Below are 10,755 nucleotides of genomic sequence, written 5' to 3' on the forward strand. Positions count from 1 at the left end.
CAAACATTTTGTTCCTTCAAATCAAACCTTAAAACACACTTCTTCACACAGTATTTTGATTAATTTTATTTCAATATGTTGCATTTTTGATCAGGTGTTTAAATGTTTGAATGTTTTGCCTGTGTTAGTATGCTTGCAGCTTGTATTGATGTAGTGTTTCGTTGTTCACTTGTGTGCTGAATGCTGCTGCACATGCTTTTTTGCTTTGCTTTGTATGTATTTGTATGTTTGTTTGTTTTTAAATATTTTGTTTCATTGTAAAGCGCTTAGAGAACGTAAAGCGCTCTATAAATCTCCCATATTATTGTTATTATTAAAGGCACAGTGCAGCTCACAGCCTTCGTTTTGCGTTTTTGTTGCAGCTCATGAGTGCATTTACAGTTCAAAAATCCTCCTATGTTAGTAAAACAAACCCAAAACTACCCAACGACATCTGTGAAGCTCGACAGTTTCTTGTTCACGCGAGTGCATAAATTAACCTAGTTATTACGTTGTGTTTGGTCGGAGTTCGATTCAACTGAGTGATTCCGGCCTCCATTTTGTTTTACACAAACTCATGATGACGTCTGACATAGTTTGCTAGTGACGTGTCTTTTTGTGCATGATGTGGTGATCTACCTGATCTAAATTTAGATCCAAAAATAGGCCAAGACCAGCCGGGTCCGAGTACAACATTAATTCGTAACAATATCGCAGTTCTTGACTCTTTGGGTGCAAGTCAATGAAACTTGGTAGTTCTTCTAACGGATAGCTGCCTGAGGTATGACTAAAAGACCCAGGGGCTCCGTGCACCTGGATTTGACAAGTTCAGTACCTTTAATAGCTGTTAATATCAATGCGGCTGTTGTTGTTCTTCTTCCCGTTCTCCATATGGACACTCCAGTCTCTGCGATGGCAGTGCCCCGCAGGTTCTCCAGACTGCCGTACTTCGTCTTCGTCTTCTTCTTCTTCTGCGTTCATGGGCTAAAACACGACGTGTGTGTTCTTTTGCACGAGTGGGTTTTTACGTGAATGACCGTTTTTACCCCGCAATTTACGCCACTTTTGGAGGAAGCTTCTTTTTCTTCTTTTTCTTCTTCTTCTTCTTCTTCTTCTTCTTCTTCTTCTTCCGCGTTCAAGGGCTAAAACTTCCGCGAAATCTTGTGTGTGTGTGTTTTTTGGTGCTTTTTTGCACGATTGGGTGTCTACGTGTATGGCCGTTTTTAACCCGCCATTCAGGCAGCAATACGCCGCTTTCGGGGGAAGCATGCTGGATATTTTTGTGTTTCTATAACCCACCGAACTCCGGCATGGATGACATTTCCGTGCGCACTTGGTCTTGTGTTTGCGTGTACACACGAAGGGGGTTAAGGCTCTAGCAGGTCTGCACATACGTTGACATTGGATACAAATCTTCACCCTTAATCTACCAGGTGCGGCCGGGGTTCGAACACGCGACCTTCCGCGTGGGAGGCCGGCGTCTCTCTGGTATCCACTTGGCCATTGCGCCCGTCAGACTGCTGTACAGTTTCGGGCCTCTGGGTTGGGGTCTCGCCAGCTCCTCTTCCTGCGCGCCTCGTAGAGCAGACAGGATTGCAGGAAGTGTTCTGTTGTCAGGCTGCAAGTTCCGCAGGGGGCACTACTCCACAGGACTCCCCACAGAAGCCCGTCCGAGAGGCCCCCACTTTAATGTTTAGAGGGTCCATGGACCCCCTACGCGGAGTTTTAGAGGGTCCCAAGAGTCCATGTTCCACAAACCCCCTATGTTCTAAGGTACGCACGATAGCGGAAATTTAGTGCGTCCCGGGACCCGCTCTTTATAGGTTTAGTGCGTCCCGGGACCCCCTCAATGAATCTCTAGAACGTGATTTCGGCTTCTTGTGCGTATAGGACGCAGGGACGCGCACTTTGGGGAGCCCTGACTCCGTTTGGCCGATGTGGATGTGTACATATAGTGTGTGCGGTTGTTCAGACACTGTACTAGCTGTCTGAGTGGAGCTATAATGAATGTACATTTATGCAAATATGTTTCTGAAGAAGACAAAAAGAATTCCTGTTGATTTGTTGAACAATGTGTTTTCAAACTTTTTTGCAAACCGTTAAAACAAATAAACGTTATTTGTTTTTTGAGGGTCAATTTAGACAGACTGTGTTTTAACTGGGGACCGCATTGTATCAAAGTGGTGGCCCAGATGCTGTCTTGTTTGCGTTAAGCGAGAATGTATGCAAATGTATGCGTCTAGCCGTCTCTTTTCCAAAGTAGAGAAAACACACAACGAAAACAATTACTGGAAAATCCATTAAACCACCGCAGATCCCAAACCATCTGCAGCTACTCGAAAACGTATCTCTCTGCTGGGCGTCTGAGTTAGGACGCCCCCCAAAAAACAGGAAAACAAATTGAGTCACTGGAAGGTGCTAAACAGAACAAAAACCTTTCTCAAAAGGTCTTCCATTACTTGAATTCTGTCGGCCCGACTGTTGATATTTTGAAAGAGAACAGAATACTCTGCCTTAAGAAACGAAGAAACATAGGAATACTAGGAGTAGGAATAATGTATTAACCGTTTACTAAATCACAATACCAAATATTCTCAAGCACGTCTACTAATCGGCGAACAAAGAAGACACACATTAGACAAATAATCAAATAATTAAATACACATTCCTTGTAAAAACAGTTCGGGTCACCATCTCAGACATGACTAGACATGTTGTGTAGATGAGATAACACCATCCCTACACATGGACATTTATCAAAAATCAAAATTCTGACTTCATCGGGTTTGTATGGGTTGTGGATTGTGCAAAAAATTAATACCCTTGCCAAAACCTTTGAGAAACATTGGAGGGGCCGATCACTAGCAAGGGGTTGCGTCTGGAACACGTGGACAGGAGCACATGTGTGTTTCTTTTTTTGTGTGAAAAGGCAAGAGTGGTCACTCTTCACAAGCCATACAAATCAGCCAAAGTTATTTCCGAACATCGTATTTCGCAGTCTGGACCACGGGAGCTCTTCTCAAATGAGTCGACACCAAATAGTTACGCGCATCAGACAGAAACTTGAAATGTATAAAAAAAAAAAAAAAATGAATGAATAAATGAAGCAAGTAAAAGACAAAAGGAAAATAAAAGCCACTTAGAGTTTCAGATTCTTTCAAGTTTATTTCTCTTAGCCATTGAAGTTATGAAAATGTAATGCAATGAAAACTCTTTGTAAACACACAGAGGGTTTTACAACAACGACAGAATATTCATGGATAGTGACATGCTTCGGTGACAAATTCATTCAAAGTGTTATTTCTCTAAGCCAATAAGCACACAGATGACTTCAAAGCGAATGCATTCAGAAATATTGAGATACCTCAGTTTCAAATTTATCCAAAACGTTATTTTTCTGAGCCACTCATACACACATACGGATTAACATTAACGAAACGACGGGCGCTGTGGCGTGGTGGTAAGACGTCGGCCTCTTAATCGGAAGGTCGAGGGTTCGAATCCCGGCCGCAGCCGCCTGGTGGGTTAAGTGTGGAGATTTTTCCGATCTCCCAGGTCAACTTATGTGCAGACCTGCTAGTGGCTTATCCCCCTTCGTGTGTACACGCAAGCACAAGACCAAGTGCGCACGGAAAAGATCCTGTAATCCATGTCAGAGTTCGGTGGGTTATAGAAACACGAAAATACCCAGCATGCTTCCTCCGAAAGCGGCGTATGGCTGCCTAAATGGCGGGGTAAAAAAAACGGTCATACACGTAAATACGTGGGAGTTTCAGCCCACGAACGAAGAAGAAGAAGACATTAACGAAATTTGAGATCATCGAGTAACAGTGACTTGTTTTAGTTTCAAATTCTTTCAAGTCATTATTTATCCAACTCATTAAACAAAAAGAGCTTTAAAGCAATGAGAACACATTCAGGAGTGTCCGTAGCACAATGTGAGAAGATAATGTGGTTAAAGTGTGATAAGGTGATAATGTGATATAATTTTTAAACAGGCAATGCATTGCTTCTATTTGTAGGCTTATTTTAGTAAGTGTGTGGGTACAATGTTTGCGTGTAACGATATGATGTGAATATGCGATGTGAATGTTACTACATGCATGGTTGATTGATTGATTAATTGATTGATTTTACAGACACACAGTCAAGCTTGTAATTTCTCTTTTAGAGATGAATAAAGATTATTGTATTGTATTGTATTGTATTGTATTGTATTGTATTGTATTGTATTGTATTGTATTGTATTGTATTGTATTGTGTCTGTGTCCGTCCCTCTGTCTGTGTGTTGTTTCATTTCACGTGCACAGATCAAGAGCCCTGTAGTGAAGTGGGAGTCACAATACCCTACCTTCACTTTCCAACGCACGAGTCAGAATTGGAGATGCAGTCAGAAACACGTGGATGGCCAACATCAACGACACCATTGAAGTCTTCTGCATGCTTGTTGTATTGGGAAGATTTCGTTGTAGAAAGCCTGAATGAAATAAAGAGTGTGGTTTTTGTTCAACTTATCAATCAGTGTGTGTGTGTGTGTGTGTGTGTGTGTGTGCGTGTGTGTGTGCGTGTGTGTGTGTGTGTTTGTGTGTTTGTGCGTGTGTGTGTGTGTGTGTCTGTGTGTGTGTTTGTGTGTGTGTGTTTGTGTGTGTTTGTGTGTTTGCTTGCATGTGTTTGTGTGGGTGGGTGTGTGCGTGCGTGTGTGCTTGTGTGTGTGTCTGTGGGTCCGTGTGTTCGAGTGTTTGTGTGCTTTGACGCGCATCTGTATGTGTCTGTGTGTTTTGCCTGTGTACAAATCTGGGAAACAAGCAGAAGTTCAGCTAATGGTACGAGTTATGATATTGATACGCTAAAAGGAATGATCTCTGTCGAGAACAATACACAAGAATGAAGGCGTTGTAGGTTCGAATCCTTTTGGTTTTACCGTGATCACGACAAGATGCGTTTTCTGTATCGTGGGTATTATGGCAATGCAGGTTATAAGCTATGTCTGTATCTGGCCCGGGCTGTTTCTACTGTACAAATCAGATAGACTGCCAACGTTCCAAAATAAAATTCAGACAAAAACCCCATCCAGAACAGTACGATGTAAATGCAACGTTTTGATTTGTTTTGTCATAAATCAAACGTTTTAATAAACTACAATTTTAGTTTAATTTTATTTTGTGTACTGCTACTCGAAGGCACGCTACTTCTCATGTTAACAGTTCGGTTCACTCAGACCTGATTACTGGCACGGTTGGCCTAGTGGTAAGGCGTCCGCCCTGTGATCGGGAGGTCGTGGGTTGGAACCCCGGCCGGGTCATACCTACGTAGTCCACCACCAAGACCAACAGGGGACGTGGAGTAAACATTTTGTACACCTGGCATGGGAAGTTAAATTGCTTGTGTTGGGGTGAAGTAATTTATTCGTTATTTAAACTACTCACTTATCGCCCCCCCCCCCCCCCCCCCGCCCCCGGCGCAAATCAAGAGCACACGATAATCCCAAAGAAATGACACTCCTCTTTCTCTCCCTCTTATTACTTACAGTTATACTCACACACCTGCGTGCGCACACACTCACATACACCTGACACACACGCAATCACTCTCGTGCGCACATACATCACACATAGCCAAGTCATGTATTGATTTGGGCAAATAACGAGGGCAGTTTATTCAAGAGAATACCATCTGACAATGAGAGATATCATTGTGCAGTGATAAGTCCCATAAGTCCACAACAAAAAACAACAAACATTTGGTTACACTAACAACAAACACAAGGAGCCCTCACTCAAAGATTTAACACCGTGAATAATGATTACATAACAAGGTTCGAGTCGCTTCATGCACAACCTCACTTCAAGTGAAGGAGCGCACAAACAGGCATGCATTTGCCTCAAAATTAAAAACATCATGCAACGGATTGCTAACAAAATACAACGGTGGATGCCGGGGGTGGATGGGGGGTAAGAAATAGTTGGCATATGCCCGCTGCGCCGCGCTGGTAAGGACTGACCACAATGTGTTGCTCTCCCGTTCTTATAGACCCCCGCTGATGCATCACACGTGCAAGCCCCCCGGCAACATGGACATTGCGGCTGGGCTATTCTCCTTGACTTTCACAAGTCCTCTCTCCCCTCTCTTTCTAATTACGGGCCTAAGTGTTGATATCCTGTTTTACTACCCTCTCTTCCCTACCTGCCAACACTGATCCCTTTAGGCCTACCTCAAGTATCTAACATCCTCCTCCTCCACCCGCGGCTAATCTGTCTCGTTTAAATAGAGTTTATCTGACGCTGTCCGCTCTATCTAAACTCACACTTAAACTACTCACTTATCGCCCCCCCCCCCCCCCCCCCGCCCCCGGCGCAAATCAAGAGCACACGATAATCCCAAAGAAATGACACTCCTCTTTCTCTCCCTCTTATTACTTACAGTTATACTCACACACCTGCGTGCGCACACACTCACATACACCTGACACACACGCAATCACTCTCGTGCGCACATACATCACACATAGCCAAGTCATGTATTGATTTGGGCAAATAACGAGGGCAGTTTATTCAAGAGAATACCATCTGACAATGAGAGATATCATTGTGCAGTGATAAGTCCCAAATTAGAGGTACTACTCGTTATTCAGCCCAACTAAAGACAGTATACTAGGTTAGAGGTGGGAGGTTTAGGATTGTTGTGATGTTATACATGAAGGAGTTGCCTGGGCTACATGTGATCTGTAAGATGATCTTTTGTGGCAGCTGGTCTAAGTAGCCTAAGTACGCGTTGCTTTTCTAATCCCCCATCACCTTGACAATTTCCCCCGGCACACCACAACTCAACGCCCACGCGGCACCACCCCGCCGAAAGCTGTGGCTGGAGAAGTTTCCCCCAGCAACAGCGGTAGTCAAGCGCAGTTTCTTATTAAAGTCTGATCCTTTCATCGGGAAGACCTGCGCCTTGGGGTCCATCGGCCCCAACAAAGGTAACACAGCGGTCACGGCAGACACTGGACACAAGGGATGGAGTGACATTGCCGGGAGCTTAATTTCAACAGAGCGCTCTTTACGCTGAATCGTTTTGCTCCATTGGAGCGTTATTGACATGCCCGTACCCAGAATAACCACCTGGTCTCTTGTGAGCTGCTTACAAGGATCGAAGTTCCCGTTGTCCTGAAACAAGTTCGATCTCCGGAGAACTCCGAAAAAAGCACCAAACACGCAGCCCAGAACACAATATCTTGCCTACACTCAAGGTCCAGCTGGCTTTTTATTATGTGTAGTAATTCAGGGGTGATTGGGGTTGGCTTATCAGTGGCACACCCCTTGCATTTTTCGATGCCCTTAAGTGTTGTCTGGACGTACCACGAGTCCCTGAATGGGTGCGGCAAGCCGCTTTCAAGATGAAGAATGCGTAGTAATGTTGATGTATTGCTTGATGGAGGACGGTTTCAAACCTCGGGCTAGGTACGCTGCGTATTGCGCAACAGTCTGCTCGTTCACAGGCACTGGCATTATGTCCATCTCCCCACAGAAACGTAAATACGAGGTAGGGTGGATGCGGTAAGTCTTCCTAGTGTTATCAGAAAAGGCACTTGCTCTGTAATCCAACACTTCTGCCGTCAGTTGCGCCCCTAATGGGGGCTGCTGGTCTGAAAAACAAGGAACAACAGGGCTTGGTCAGACATATGGTCACACAGGTTGATGTCGGGGGGTCTCCCCCGGTGCCAGAATGTCAACAGACGCACTAAGTCTTCGCGCCGTCTGGGCTCATGGAGGCGGGAAATTGTGTCAGCCATGATGTTTACACTACCAGCCACATGTATCGCCGCGATTTTGCAGTTCACTTTTGCACATTCCCACGCCATTTTACGGAGCAGACTGTTCACATACTTATTAGTCGATCTGCCCTTATTAATGATAGCTTTTGCGACAGTACTATCGGTATGAATAATCACTTCTTGTCCGCACCACATCGGAGCCCATCGTGTCACTGCTTGCACCACAGCGCACACTTCTTTATAGTTAATATGTAGCTCCTTTGCTGCCTGCATGTCTTTTTCAAAGATGGTGTACTGCCAGTCACCTTGCCAAAAGGCACCCGCTGCAATATTACATGCATCTACATGAACATGCTGTTTTGCATTGTGAAAATAATATACTGTGCCGTTAAATACATGCATAAAAGAAAGCCACCATTGTACATCCTTATGAAATTCGCCAGATAGTTTCGCTTTGTGTCGCTGCTGCTGAAGGGGTTTAATCGTGTCCAGTATCCGCCGCAGAAAGAATTTTCCTCCTCTGACAGCCTGACAGGCCCAATTAAGGGACCCCGCTATGCTTTGTAGCTGAGTTTTTGTCGCGCGCTTCTTTCCTCGGATCTGGAGGAGTCGCTGCCGCAGTTGCTGCAACTTGTCACTTCCAAGTGACAGGGTGTTGTTTCGCGTGTCGATGTCGACACCGAGAAACGTGATACGTTGAGTAGGCCCCACCACCTTCTTCCAGCTAATGTTGAAACCCAGTTCCCTCAATAATCTAATTAAAGACAGTAACATGTCATTGCACTCTTGTCTGGTAGCTGCTACCAGAAGAAAATCATCAATATACGCTAACACACCTGGCATGCCTTTCCGTGCCATGCATCTGCGAATAGCTTGCGACAGGCGATGGAAGTGTGATGGCCCTACGTTGCTGCCAAAAGGCAGCCGACTGTCAAAGAGATAAGTAGGTTTCTTTTCACCTGTGAAATGCCATTTCAGCCCAGTCATACAATAATCGTCCGGACTGATGCATACTGACCGATAGGCGGACTGCAAGTCTACTTTTGCACACCAATACCCTGTCTTCGCTAGGGCGCACGCGTCAGATACGGTTTGAAATTTAGCTGACTCAGGTATAGAATAGTCGTTCATTGCCCTACCTGTGGGTTTGCTAGCGTCATGGATCAACCTGATGCTGCCATCATCCTTGGGAATCGCAGCGATAGCGCTTACCACAGTTGGTTTTCTACTAGCTACAATGTAATAACCTTTTTCTATCTGATCTAATAGCTCTTTTTCCACAGCTTTATGGTGTTCGTTCGATGACCTATGGTTTGTTTGCTCTACGTCTAGTACGCCTGCCCTACTCTCTTCTGTTACACGGAAACCGTTTCTTATGCCATCTAATAAAAAGGTTTTGTCGTGATCGCCTTCTAGCACCTCGTGCCACATTTGAGATTTAGCATTAATGGAATCACTATTTCCGAGAAATTCGCACTTATTGGAATCTAGCTGAGGGAACGGGCTGTTGAAGGTGGGGCCTACCGTTTTGTCGGCAATTCGTTGCGCTGTGTCCTAGGCTGGGGAGGTGGTAGCTGTCACTTTGTGGTCCTTGCCGGGGTGGCCCATGCCGCAGGTGTCGCAGACGTGGAGGAATCTGCAGCGGGACCCATAGGGACAGTCGCCTTTGTTGGTATACAATAAGCACACTTCCTTCCCGTTGGGTCCCGCTGGTCGCCGGGAACCGCCGCTGGCCGTCGTAGCCTTGCCGCCCTTGTTGTCTTGGACGCCATGCTGGAGCCGGTCCCGCAGGATCACCGTGGACAGGTGGGGGTTGGGGGTTCCCCACTTGAATCCGCTGGACGACTGGCGCCTTCTGTACTCGTCGTCGTACAGAAGCACCGACTGCCACAAGTATCTGGCCCCCAGCTCGCCTATCATCTCTGTGTACCGGAGGTAGGCGGTCGAGTCAAACCCGGGCTTCTCAGCACTCAACTTCGCCATGATGCGTGCGTTTGCCACAATCCAGTGGCAGGGGGAGACTTTGTCAAGTTTTGGTCTCTGGTTGAGTTTTAGGATGACACCTCCCCCGAGTGTCACCTCTTCCTCGGCCGCCATCGACCCGGCACAAAATCCAGAATGGAAAGATAGGAGGTCTCACCTGTTGGCTGCAGTGACAAGCCGCCTAACAGTCCCTGGAGTGGTTCCACGCTTTTTTCCTCAGTCACCCGCTGGGATAGTGGCCCTCCCCCGCTTCGCTTTTGCAGGGCCGCCACTGCTACTCTCAGCGCTACGTAGTGGCCACGCTTGAGACCCAGGCCCTCCAAATCCTGGGCAGTCGCATTTCTCAGCACATTGAGGGTGTTCAACTCCTCATCCTGGAGAACTTTAACCACCGTTAAAGGCAGATCTGTTGCCCACGCTCCAAATTCGAAGTCCATATTGCAGTAAGAAATAGTTGGCATATGCCCGCTGCGCCGCGCTGGTAAGGACTGACCACAATGTGTTGCTCTCCCGTTCTTATAGACCCCCGCTGATGCATCACACGTGCAAGCCCCCCGGCAACATGGACATTGCGGCTGGGCTATTCTCCTTGACTTTCACAAGTCCTCTCTCCCCTCTCTTTCTAATTACGGGCCTAAGTGTTGATATCCTGTTTTACTACCCTCTCTTCCCTACCTGCCAACACTGATCCCTTTAGGCCTACCTCAAGTATCTAACATCCTCCTCCTCCACCCGCGGCTAATCTGTCTCGTTTAAATAGAGTTTATCTGACGCTGTCCGCTCTATCTAAACTCACACTTATTCATTAGGGGAGTAACATTTTTGTACGAAATGTTTACTCGAAACTCACCTGTCTTGGGGAGTAATTTTCTCGTGTAATGGGGGAGTGCTTTTTTCGTAAAGGGAGTAACTTTTTCGTACGAAATGTTTACTCCGGAGTAAAAATCTCGTGGGAGTAATTTTCTCGTGTACACCGGCGGCGGCGCACAGACAGGTATACAGTAAACATAAGACATAAAACATAAGAT

This window comes from Littorina saxatilis, linkage group LG6, assembly GCF_037325665.1.
Source record: "Littorina saxatilis isolate snail1 linkage group LG6, US_GU_Lsax_2.0, whole genome shotgun sequence".
Taxonomy (NCBI): Eukaryota; Metazoa; Mollusca; class Gastropoda; order Littorinimorpha; family Littorinidae; genus Littorina; species Littorina saxatilis.